The following is a 13,257-nucleotide window of genomic DNA, read 5'->3' as shown; positions in this document are numbered from 1 at the left end:
TTGCAGATGACATGATTGTATATCTAGAAAACCCCATTGTCTCAGCCCAAAATCTCCTTAAGCTGATTAGCAACTTCAGCAAAGTCTCAGGATACAAAATCAATGTACAAAAATCACAAGCATTCTTGTACACCAATCACAGACAAACAGAGAGCCAAATCATGAGTGAACTCCAATTCACAATTGCTTCAAAGAGAATAAAATACCTAGGAATCCAACTTACAAGGGATGTGAAGGACCTCTTCAAGGAGAACTACAAACCACTGCTCAATGAAATAAAAGAGGATACAAACAAATGGAAGAACATTCCATGCTCATGGGTTGGAAGAATCAATATCGTGAAAATGGTCATACTGCCCAAGGTAATTTATAGATTCAATGCCATCCCCATCAAGCTACCAATGACTTTCTTCACAGAATTGGAAAAAACTACTTTAAAGTTCATTTGGAACCAAAAAAGAGCTTGTGTCACCAAGTCAATCCTAAGCCAAAAGAACAAAGCTGGAGGCATCACGCTACCTGACTTCAAACTCTACTACAAGGCTACAGTAACCAAAACAGCATGGTACTGGTACCACAACAGAGACATGGATCAACGGAACAGAACAGAGCCCTCAGAAATAATGCTGCATATCTACAACTATCTGATCTTTGACAAACCTGACAAAAACAAGAAATGGGGAAAGGATTCAAAGTTTAATAAATGGTGCTGGGAAAACTGGCTAGCCATATGTAGAAAGCTGAAACTGGATCCCTTCCTTACACCTTATACAAAAATTAATTCAAGATGGATTAAAAACTTAAATGTTAGACCTAAAACCATTAAAATCCTAGAAGAAAACCTAGGCAATACCATTCAGGACATAGGCGTGGGCAAGGACTTCATGTCTAAAACACCAAAAGCAATGGCAACAAAAGCCAAAATTGACAAATGGGATCTAATTAAACTAAAGAGCTTCTGCACAGCAAAAGAAACTACCATCAGAGTGAACAGGCAACCTACAGAATGGGAGAAAATTTTTGCAACCTACTCATCTGACAAAGGGCTAATATCCAGAATCTACAATGAACTCAAACAAATTTACAAGAAAAAAACAAACAACCCCATCAAAAAGTGGGCAAAGGACATGAACAGACACTTCTCAAAAGAAGACATTTATGCAGCCAAAAAACACATGAAAAAATGCTCATCATCACTGGCCATCAGAGAAATGCAAATCAAAACCACAGTGAGATACCATCTCACACCAGTTAGAATGGCCATCATTAAAAAGTCAGGAAACAACAGGTGCTGGAGAGGATGTGGAGAAATAGGAACACTTTTACACTGTTGGTGGGACTGTAAACTAGTTCAACCATTGTGGAAGTCAGTGTGGTGATTCCTCAGGGATCTAGAACTAGAAATACCATTAGACCCAGTCATCCCATTACTGGGTATATACCCAAAGGACTATAAATCATGCTGCTATAAAGACGCATGCACACGTATGTTTATTGCGGCACTATTCACAATAGCAAAGACTTGTAACCCACCCAAATGTCCAAGACCCAGCCATCCCATTACTGGGTATATACCCAAAGGACTATACATCATGCTGCTATAAAGACACATGCACACGTATGTTTATTGTGGCACTATTCACAATAGCAAAGACTTGGAACCAACCCAAATGTCCAACAATGATAGACTGGATTAAGAAAATGTGGCACATATACACCATGGAATACTATGCAGCCATAAAAAATGATGAGTTCATGTCCTTTGTAGGGACATGAATGAAACTGGAAAACATCATTCTCAGTAAACTATCGCAAGGACAAAAAACCAAACACCGCATGTTCTCACTCATAGGTGGGAATTGAACAATGAGAACTCCTGGGCACAGGAAGGGCAACATCACACTCTGGGGACTGTTGTGGGGTGGGGGGAGGGGGGAGGGACAGCATTAGGAGATATACCTAATGCTAAATGACGAGTTAATGGGTGCAGCAAAACAACATGGCATATGGATACATATGTAACAAACCTGCACATTGTGCACATGTACCCTAAAACCTAAAGTATAATAATAAAAAAATTAAAAATAAATAAATAAATAAATAAAATGGGCTAAATGCCCCACTTTTTAAAGTGTGCTGAATTTAAAATATCTGTTTCATGTACAATGACACCCACAGGCTCAAAGTAGAGGAATGGAGAAAGATCTATCAAGCAAACAGAAAACAAGAAAGAGCAGGAGCTACTATTCTTCTTTCAGACAAAACAGACAACCATCAAAAAGGACAAAAAATGGCATCACATAATGATAACAGGTTCATTTCAACAAGAAGACTTAATTATACTAAATATATATGCACCCAACACTGGAGCACCAAGATTTATAAACCAAGGTATTGAAGACCTACGAAGAAACTTAGATAAACACACAATCATAATTGGGAGACTTTAACACCCACCCCAATGACAGTATCAGACACACTAATGAGTTAGAAAACTAATAAAGATATTCAGAACCTAAACTTGACACTTTACCAAATAGAACTAACAGACATCTACAGAGCACTCCATCAAACAACAGTAGAATATACATTTTTCTTATGTACATATGGCACATGCTCTAAAGTCAACCACACACTTGGCCATAAAGCAATTCTCAACATATTCAAAAAGCCCAAAATCATACGAATCACAATCTTGGAACACAGTGCAATAACAATAAAAATAAATACTAAGAAAATCACTCAAAACCATACAGTTACATGGAAATTAAACAAATTGCTCCTGAACAACCTTCAGGTAAACAGTGAAATTAAGGCAGAAAGGAAGAAGTTCTTTGAAACTAATGGAAATATAGACACAACATACCAGAATCTCTGGAACACTGCTAAAGCAGTGTTAAGAGGAAAGTTTATTAGTCTTAAATGTCCATATCAAAAAGTTAGAAAGATCTTTACTTAACAACGTAACATCACACCTAGAGGAAATACAAAAACAAGAGTAAACCGACCCCAGAGCTAACATAAAAAATAGCTAGCTGAACTGAAAGAAATGGAGACATGAAAAACACACATAACATCAACAAAACCAAAGTTGTTCTTTGAAAGAATAAATAAGATTAGTAGAGTACTAGAAGACTAATAAGGAAAAAAAAAGGATCCAAATAAACACAACTGGAAATGTCCAAGGGGACATTACCACTGGCCCCACAGAAAAAAAAGAAAAAAAAAAAACCTGAAAGACTTTATGCACACATAGTAGAAAACCTAGAAGACATTGATAAATTCCTGGAAACATACAACCACCCAAGATTGAATCAGGAAGAAATTTAAACAGATCAATAGTGAGTTCCAAAATTGAATCAGTAATAAAAAACCTACCTAACAGGAAAAGCCCTGGACTAGACGAATTCACAGCCAAATTATACCAGATACTATAAAGAAGAGGGCGTACAATTTTACTGAAACTATTTAAAAAATTAGAGGAGGATGGACTCCTTTCTAACTCGTTCTATAAGGCCAGCATCATTCTAATACCAAAATCTGTCAGAGACTCAACAGCAGAAGAAAACTTCAGGCCAATATCCTGGTGAATATAGATTCAAAAGTCCTCAACAAAATACTAACAAATCAAATACAGCAACATATCAAATTTAATCCATCATGATAAAATTACCTTTTTTCCTGGGATGCAAGATTTGTTTAACATATGTAAATAAATAAATGTGATTCATAACATAAGCAGAACCAGAAACAAAAATCACATGATCATGTCCATACACACAGAAAAGCTTTTGATAACATTTAATATCTCTTCATATTAAAAACCCTGAAAAAAAGGCATAAAAGGGACATACCTGAAAAACAGTAAGAGCCATCTATGACAAATTCACAGCAAACATGATACGGAATGGGCAAGTGCTGGAAACATTTCCCTTGAGAACTGGAACAAGACAAGGATGCTGACTCTCACCACTCCTATTTAATATAATTTTGGAAGTCCTAACCAGAGAAATGTCAAGATAAAGAATTAAAATGCTAACATAGGAAGAGGTAATGTCAAAATATCTCTCTTCACAGATAATATGATTCTATACCTAGAAAAGTCTGCCCAGAGGTTCCTAGATCTCATTAAAATTTCAGCAAAGTTTTGGGATACAGTATCAAGGTACAAAAATCAGTAACATTTCTATATACTGATAACATCCATGCTGAGAGCCAAATCAGGACCACAATCCCACTCAGATAGCCACAAATAGAATAAAATACCTAGGAATACAGCTAGTCAGGGAGGTGTAATTTCTCTATAATGAGAATTACAAAACTTACTGAAAATCAAAGAGGACACAAATAAATGAAAAAACATTCCATGCTCATGGATAGGATTAATCAATATTGTTAAAATGACCATAATCCTCAAGCAATTTACAGTTTCAATGCTGTTTTTATCAAACTACCAATGAAATTCATCACAAAATTAAAAAAAAATCATACTAATGTTCACAGGAAACCAAAGAGCCCAAAGAGCCAAAGCAATCCTAAGTTAAAAAAAAAAAAAAAAAAGCTGGAAGAATCACACTACCTGACTTAAAAGTGTACTACAAGGCTACAGTAATTAAAACAGTATGGTACTGGTACAAAAACAGACTCATAGACCCATAGAACTGGTTAGAGAACCTAGAGGCTGCATATCCACAACCATCTGATCTTCGATGAAGCCATCCATAATAAGCAATGGGGAAAGGACTCCTTTTAAATAAATGGTGCAGGGATAACTGGCTAGGCATATGCAGAAGATTTAAACTGGACCCCTTCCTTCCTCCATATAAAAAAATCAGTACAGATTAAATACTTAAATGTAAATTCTACAACTATAAACACCCGAGGAGAAAACCTAGGAAATACTATTCTGGACATAGGCCCTGGCAAAGATTCCATAACAGACTCCAAAAGTGATTGGAACAAAAATTAAAGTTGACATATGGGACCTAATCAAACTAAAGAGCTTCTGCACAGCAAAAGAAACTATCAATGGAGCAAACAGACAACACACAGAATCAGAGAAAATATTTGCAAACTATTCATCTGACAAATCCAGACTCTGTAAGGTACTTAAACAAATCAGCAAGCAAAAAACAAACAACTCCATTTAAAATGGGAAAAGGATATGAACAGAGCTTCTCAAAAGAAGACATGCACACAGCCAACAAGCCTATTAAAAAATGAGAACACTTGGACACAGGAAGGGGAACATCACACACCTGGGCCTGTCATGGGGTGGGGGGAAGGGGGAGGGATAGCATTAGGAGATATACCTAATGTAAATGAGGAGTTAATGGGTACAGCACACCAACATGGCACATGTATACCTATGTAACAAACCTGCACGTGGTGCACATGTACCCTAGAATTTAAAGTATGAAAAAAAATTCCGAATAACACTAATCATTAGAGAAATGCAAATCAAGGTCACAATGAGATACCATCTCACAGCAGTCAGAATGGCTCTTACTATGTCAGAATATAACGGATGCTGGCAAATTTGCATAGAAAAGGGAATTCTTACACACTGCTGATGTGAATGTAAATTAGTTCAGCCACTATGAAAAGCAGTTTGGAGATATCTCAAAGATCTTAGAACTACCATTCAACTCGGCAACCCTAGTAGTGGATTATATTACTACCATTCAACTCAGCAATCCTAGTAGTGGATTATTAACTATATATTTGAAGGAATATATAGTTCTACCATAAAGACCTATGCACAAATATGTTCATCACAGCACTTTTCACAATAGGAAAGACATGGAATCAACCTAGATGCTCATCAACAATGGACAGAATAAGGAAATTTGACAATTTTACACAATGGAATACTATACAGCCATAAAAATGAGATCATGTCCTTTGCCTCAATAGGATGGAACTGGAGGCCATTATCTTAAGCAAACTAATGCAAGAACAGAAAGTCAAATACTGCATGTTCTCACTTGTAAGTGGAAAACTAAACATTGAGTACATATGGACACCAGAGTAATAGACACTGGGGCCTACTTCAGGGTGGGGTGAGAAGAGGGTGAGAAGCAAAAAACTATCTGTCAGATAGTATTATCACTACCAGGGTGATGATATAATTTGTACACTAAACCGCAGCACCATGCAATTTACACATGTAATAAGCCAGCACATGTACCCCCTGAAACTCAGAGTTAGAAAGTAAAAATTTAATTGAAGTTGTAATAAAATATCGAATACTAAAATGGAAAGTACACTTCAAAGACATGTTATAAAAGGTAAATAAGAATATATTATTATTTTGATACAAAATATTTTGGAATTCAATCTCTTGAGATAAGAATTATTTTGGTTTCAAATTGTATAATATAAAATTGAATGTTTAGACTCCTTCATAAAGGATATAATGTAAAAAATTGTATCACTTGTTTTATATTAATTTTTATATTTTCTGCATATTAACTTAAAATAAATTCATATTTGTAAAACTTTATTTTGTTGAGTTTATTCAGAGTATTTAATCATGAAAAGGTATTGTCAACATAAAATGTGGAGCCAGATGGACTAGGTTAGCACAATGTTTAATGCTATTATTGCATATTTTGGGGATTTTTTTTTAATTGTCTGCTATTAGCTGTGTATGAAGAGTGACTAAGTAATATTTAGCCAGCACGGAAAGAGAAATATCACATTTTGTCATCTTTATGTGGAATCCAAAACAATGGAACTCATAGAGGCATAAAGTAGACTGGTATTTACAGAGGCTGGTGGGGTGGGGCAGATGAGGAAATGAAGGTCAAATCTCAGACAGGAGGAGTATGTTTCATGTTTCAGAAGGGGTTCTATGAGACAGTGTGGCGAATACAGTTAATAGTAGAGTATTCTACATTTCAAAATTCCTAAGAGAGCAAAGTTCAAATGTTCTCACCACAAAAAATGTTAAATATTTGAGGTGATAGATATATTAACTAGCCTGATTTAATCATTCCACATTGTTTTAATGAATTCTAACACCAGTTTATGTCTCATAAATTTATTCAATTATAAATTGTCAATTTTCAATAAAAAGTAAATATTGAAAACATCCTATAAACAGATTAATAAATTGTTTTAACATTAATGGTATGAATATAGAATAAATAAATTCCTACTCTTTAATTCCCAAAATGAGAAATTTGAGAATATCACCTTAATTATAAACAAAAATGTGTATGGTATAAAACAAAACAGAAGTGTTTTGAGTTTTTTAAACACAGAAGACAGTAAAGTATACCTCCAAGGGTTGTATGTAATGGGTTAAAAATATGTATCAACTTAAGGAAGGAAAACAGTCAGGAACATTTATGAAAAAGTCGTGAATATAGTTAATTCATATTACAAGCTGGATTTAAAAATAAAGATAGATAGGATATCTTAAGTTTGTAAATTCTTTGAAATTGGTACCGATACAATAAACATACTTTTTTTTAGTACTTAAATGTAACAGCATTTAGTTTAATCTAAATGCGTGACTGGGATTATTGAATAAATAAATGTGTCTTTATTCCTAAAATTTTAAGTTATGTGGACTCTGAACCTGCACCAAATTGTCAATATGTATACAGACAGCTAGTATATGCTGTTGAAAGGGATGATGTTTTATGTAAAACAATTCCTTACTTTATTTTTTAAAAATCTGGCGACCCTAAAGTTCTAATGTTTTGTTTCATAATGTTTAAGAGCCAGTTAAGTAATGTCTTGCTGAGATTTTTAATATTTAACTCACCCTCTTAAAAGTCTATTGCTTTTTCCTTTTTTATACACAAAAAAATCCCAATGACATAATTATAATCTCATAAAAATCATATTTGTGAGTTAAGAATTGTGTGTTTTAAACACTGGTTTAAAAATGCAATACACACACACGTACACAAAATGACAACATTGCTCTATATCTTTAAAAATACTTTAAATTAAATTTCATATAAGTGGTTTTATTAAATCCATATTGGATAAAAATGGCATGAAAGTTTTATAAATAATTCATGTGGTCTTGAAATTATCAAAGGAGTATACACATGCATTCAAAATTATCTGTTAATAGAGAAATGTGTAGCCAGGTACACATATGTGTGTGAAAACATAAATACACTTATTTGTTATTAACCAATAAATTTGGAGTCAAATCCTCATATGCCTACAGGGTTGGGTTATTCTATAAGCATTCGACAAAGGAGAGAAAATAATCAAAAATAAACCAATGTCTTACATAGTCCCCCAAAGAAAAGTCTGATTTAGAAGAAGGGGAATTATATCCACCTGACGAGTGACATTGTAGCCCATTTATTTCTCAACAAATACTATGGGGGAAGAGTTATATTTTGCTTTACCAGTTCAAGAGCAATTTCAAGCACTGTCAAGAAGTATTTGCTTGGTGACAAATGACACTACTCTCTTGAAAATTCAGAGATGTATCTATACCTTTTCTCTTTGCCTTTATTATTATTCTAGTTACATTTTATGTTTACCTTTATGTTTAGTAGTATTATCTCTCCATCAAAGAAAGTCATATATTCTCCACCAGGCCTTTTTTAGGAATAAAATAGATGGCAAACTCTCTGACACAATTTAACTACAAAACAACTTATAGACAGAAAAATAGTGACATTTTTTCTGTGATGTGTTTATGGTTTGCTCATTTCCACAGGAATGACATTTCTAAATTTTGCACACAGATAAAATCGCCTAGGTTATTTTAAGACATGACTCATGTGTCAAAATTATCCCCACTTTAATACAGCATCTTGCAAATTTGCAAATTTCATTTATCATGAAACTTCTTAGAATTAAAAAACAGCTAAACTGGATCTAATGCTCTGCTATGTTGAAAAACCACTGTCCTAAAATAACATTTCAAATTTCACTTGTTGTGCCAAAGCAGGATTTCTAAAAATGATGTTTTGCTTTAATCTTAAGACATACTTAGATGATTCTGAATATAATTATTGAGTAATTAATGTGACACATTTTGACAAAGGTATGTATTCTAGAGTGTGTATTAAGTTCAGACAAGCATTCTCTTAACGAATCATATCAGCATATTCAAGAGCGCAGGCATCATTTGAAAAGGAAATCGATCTGTTACACATTTTGACAGGTTTTAGAGCGTTTAGCTGTATTCTCTCAACTGAAGGGTGGTGAGAGTGGGTTAAAAAAAACTTTTTAAGGGTACAGTTTATCTTGTTTTGTTTTGATTTTATTTTAAAGTGGCAAACATCTTTCTAGTCACTTTTGCAAAGACACTCATTTTGTCAATCAGAGGCTGTCTTCACCATTGATAGAAAGCATTCCTGTGGGATTATTGTTAGCTTCCATACTCAGTTGTGTTTCAACTTCAATCTGTTTCACCAAAGCAAAGATACAGGTGATAGAAGATCATGGATGTTAAAGGGAATCGTCATGACAACAAATTTTTCTTATTCACCAGCATGGTTCTCAAACACTTGGTTAGGAGCAATAAATTCTCATGTAAAGAAGGTATATAGAAAGATCAGTATCTCCTTTTAAACAGTTTAACACATTTATTCCTATTGCATTACTACTCACTAACATGCTGAATACTGCTATATAATGTTTTAAACATAACATATATTTAAGAGTACATGCCAAGATCATGAGTGGCAAAAATGGTCAGTTTATATTTAGTTATAGATGATATATATCAGATTATATGTAGCTCTATTAGGAGAAATTCCTGAAAGATGGATCTGGTTTCTTAAGAATGCATAGGAGGCATCTGCGCACATCATTTTAAAGCATCTTCAATTTATGATAACTTCATCAAAATTTTTTTTACGTTTCTTGAGGAAATGTACCTTACAAACATTCCAGAGTGAAAAACAAAACAAAACAAAAAATATAAGTAGAAGACATATGCTTTTAGATATATGCAGATGTGTTTGTGTGTGCCTAAAATTATAAATATTTCACTGCAGGATAAGTAAAGAATTTACTAATGTGTAAGACTGTAAAAATCAGATATTTATACAATGATATGAGCATTTCATTCACTGCTATAAAGTCTTGGTTAAGTGGAAAACATATGTAAAGGAAAGGAGATCTGGTGGTTTCTAAATGACATAAATTGATTGCTTAAAAATTTTGAATAATTGCAGACAATAATGAAATGCTTATTCCTTTTAAAAATAAATTTGTTAGTTATTTTACTTGGTCAATATAAATGTTCACATTACATTGAAATTTAAATTCCTGCAAATTAAAAATTATAGTAAGTAGGCATACTGCTGATAATTACAATATTATATTAAGAATTTGAAAAAAGAATATATTAATGCATATAATTTACTTAATATTGTAACTACATCTAAAGCATAAATATATATTACTAAATTTTCAAATATTTTATCTAAATAATGTCTTTCTTACAGATATATTAATTCAACAAATGAATTAATAGAGCTAAAATATAAATTGACATAATCTAAAGAAAACCTTTGCCACTCTGTTTAGGTATTTTTTGTTGCTAAATATTTTGTTTTTATATTTAATAGATTTATTAAATCCCTTTGGTAAACTTATTTGGAAATATTTTATTATAATTAGTAATTCAATTAAAATTGCATGTACCAAATTAGAATTGAAACAATATAAAATGTCTTTTACAGTATGCATTTTCCTAATTTATACTTTTCTTAATTTATACTATCTTTCGTATTTGAGAAATTACCTTTTGTGTTATGTATAAATGTTATAATACATATAGGTAAATTAATATGTGTGTACAATTTTAGACATATGTGTTTTTATTCATAGTAATGCTAATATTTAAATTTTTTTGGAATTATAATATACTTAAAATTTTTCATATTTATTCTGTATATGAATATTTTTTCTCATATACTTAATGATGACAACTCTATTGTTCATATTATCTGATCTACATGGTAAATACATGATAAATAAAAAATAAAACCTTGAACAAAGAAAAAAGTGCAAAGATAGAAAGACATGCAAAGAAAGGTTGATTCATTTATTCTAAGAAACTTGAGAAGTTTTAAATATCCTAACATAGGTGTAACTTCCCCCCCACCCCAATAATCTATGTTACAGAGATGGAGAATTGTTCTCACAAATACGTGTTTTGAGAAAGTTCAGTACACATCATGGTTTTAAAGTTTTTAGAATATTTTCCTTATTTCCTATGTAAATATTTTCCTTAATTTTTTATAATATTTTCCTAGCAACAGTTTGTCAAGTACTTTTTGACCTATTGACTCATTAAAGACGATGCATGTAGTTTATCATATGCCTGATTATCATAGTCTTACCTTTGTAACTTCACCTTCTAGTTCTGTAAAAATTGAACAGCAAACTTCGTGTTGGACACATGAGGAAGAGTAGGAAAAACTTTCTTCTTTATGCTTCACAGTCTTCTCAGCAAACTCTCGATGTGCCTCATTGCCCAGAGTTACAGACGCTTGTGCTTTTAGTACCACAACACTGTCAGTATGTCACTGCTTACTCAATGCTATTTTGGGTTCTCTGAGTAGAGTCATAAACACTGAGCCTTTTGTGCATAATATCATAAGGGCACTCTGACACTGTTTCATAGTCTGGAATTAAAATGCAGACAGCTAAGCGAGTAGTATGAGCTGATTATCTTTTTTTTTTTTTTCCCTAACAACAAGCAAAAACAAAATAAAGTACTTATTGGCCTGAGTTGACAAAGAGATAATTCAACTTATGTACAAGAATTTTGCAAGTAGAGAGGACATGCCCTCTGTTTGGGGATTAGCTGATGAAACAAATGATCAATTTAAAGCAGACACAAAACTTACTAAAAAGAGAAATGATTTTCCACTGTGTGTCTATGCCTTCTGGCTGTTTCTTAATTCGATCATTTCTCCTCAGAAATAAAGTAAAAGACATAATGAGAGAGAAATGTCTAAACTTTAATAAGTCCTTTTCTTTGCCCTGGTTTATTATTATGTAAAATATTTTATTTTATTAATGTTTATAATTAGATTTTGATATAAGCTATTATTATTTAATATAAAATACATATGTATTCTCTATGCTGTTTACTCAAGCTGTTATTTAGTTAAAAATCATTTTTGAACCAAACTAGAGAAACATTAAAATCTTAAAAGTTTCTTAAATTATACCTATATAATAAGAAAGTCTATGTGGGGCAGGATTATTCAAACATCCTGTTAATTCTGATAGATATTTTGGTCACTATCCTCTTAGATTTTTCACTTTCTCTTATTTTTTGAGGAAAGAAATGTCAAAAGCTATATGGGCAGTAAAGTAGGATACACAAGCACACACATATACACACATGCACATGTGCACACATGCATACACATACATGTGCACACACATATACATATGCACACACACGCACAAATGCACATCCTATGAGGTTGTGAATGTTAGGAGGAATCGATAATTTATGAACAAATCTTGAAGAGATGAACCTGGGTGAATAGATCTGTGGATAGCAGGAAAAGGATAATGTGGAAAAAGTTTTTTTTTCAGGTAGAAAAAAACATTCAGGTAGTAAAAAACATTTCTAGGTGTTTCAAGATGTTGGTAAATCAGGAAAAAAATAAATTTTACAAAGAACCTCTGAGGTATTCTTATATATTTCCCCTTCATATTTTTTACAAACCTGTTTAAAATATTTATTTACATAATTCACTGTTCTGTCTATGACCTAGTCTAGGATTTCTGTAAGAATCTAACATTTTATGTGATGCCAATTTATATCTTGATGTTTATAAAATACAAAGCTTCACTTAGGATTGCAACCACAGTTTATAGCCTCAGTGTACCTATAAACATGATGTCCCAAAGGCTTATTTTAGAGCCTAAGGGAGCAAAGGTGGGTCTGAATTTGCTGCCCCGATTATTACAGTACTAATAAAGAGCAATGAAAACTATAGAAACCACACTGAGACAGGATTAAATTTTCTAAAGAAGGTAAAGTGTGAAACTACATGTTTTATGTAGAATATCATTAACAGCAAACTGATTTTATTAACTAGATGATCTGTTATCAAACACGTCCAGGCACTAGTTGCTGTAAATTACTTAAGAAATGCATGCCCTTCCTGGAAGAGGATATAAGATGAACAGCCAATAGCCAAGGATCCAGCAAGTTTCATCCGCTATGCCACAACCAAGAATGAAGACTTGGCAGTACTTAGGGGACTGGTCATCAGATAAACTCAGTGATTACTT

At 32.8% G+C, this 13,257-nt stretch overlaps 1 protein-coding gene across 1 annotated transcript in view; it reads right to left on the bottom strand.

Moving 5' to 3' along the window:
- The window catches only part of CDH19 (cadherin 19), a 108,838-nt gene extending 97,365 nt beyond the window's left edge, over positions 1–11,473 (bottom strand). The window contains exon 1 of the mRNA XM_032152084.2: positions 11,340–11,473. The gene's annotated coding sequence lies outside the window, so the exon portion shown is untranslated. The remainder of the gene's footprint in view (positions 1–11,339) is intronic.
- Between the last annotated feature and the right edge of the window lie 1,784 nt (positions 11,474–13,257).

Source organism: Hylobates moloch, unplaced genomic scaffold, assembly GCF_009828535.3.
Source record: "Hylobates moloch isolate HMO894 unplaced genomic scaffold, HMol_V3 SCAFFOLD_5, whole genome shotgun sequence".
In the NCBI taxonomy this organism is placed as follows: Eukaryota; Metazoa; Chordata; class Mammalia; order Primates; family Hylobatidae; genus Hylobates; species Hylobates moloch.
This window is presented reverse-complemented; position numbering and strand designations above follow the sequence as displayed.